Here is a 645-nt window from a genome sequence, read left to right as displayed (position 1 = left end):
TTGGGTCATCCGGGAACAACCATGATGAGGAGAATTATTGAGAACTCTCATGGACATTCACTAAAGAACCAGAAGATTTTTAAAACTAGTGAATTTTGTTGTGCTGCATGTTCTCAAGGGAAGTTAATTTTAAGGCCATCACCAGTAAAGATTGGATTTGAGTCTCCTGAATTCCTGGAAAGGATTCAAGGTGATATATGTGGACCTATTCATCTACCATGTGGATCTTTTAGATATTTTATGGTCCTGATAGACGCATCTTCGAGATGGTCACATGTGTGCTTATTATCTTCTCGCAACCTGGCGTTTGCGAGATTACTGGCTCAAATTATTCGATTAAAAGCACAATTTCCAGAAAATCCAATCAAAGCAATTCGTCTTGATAATGCTGGTGAATTTACTTCCTAAGCTTTTGATGCTTATTGTATGGCTAATGGAATAAGTGTTGAACATCCAGTAGCTTATGTTCACACGCAAAATGGGTTAGCAGAATCACTTATTAAGCGCCTCCAATTAATTGCTAGACCCTTGCTTATGAGAACAAATCTCCCAACCTCGGTTTGGGGGCATGCTATTTTACATGCCGCAGCACTTATTCGTTTGAGGCCAACGAGTTACCATCAGTTCTTTCATATGCATTTTGAA

This window comes from Arachis duranensis, chromosome 8, assembly GCF_000817695.3.
Source record: "Arachis duranensis cultivar V14167 chromosome 8, aradu.V14167.gnm2.J7QH, whole genome shotgun sequence".
In the NCBI taxonomy this organism is placed as follows: Eukaryota; Viridiplantae; Streptophyta; class Magnoliopsida; order Fabales; family Fabaceae; genus Arachis; species Arachis duranensis.
This window is presented reverse-complemented; position numbering follows the sequence as displayed.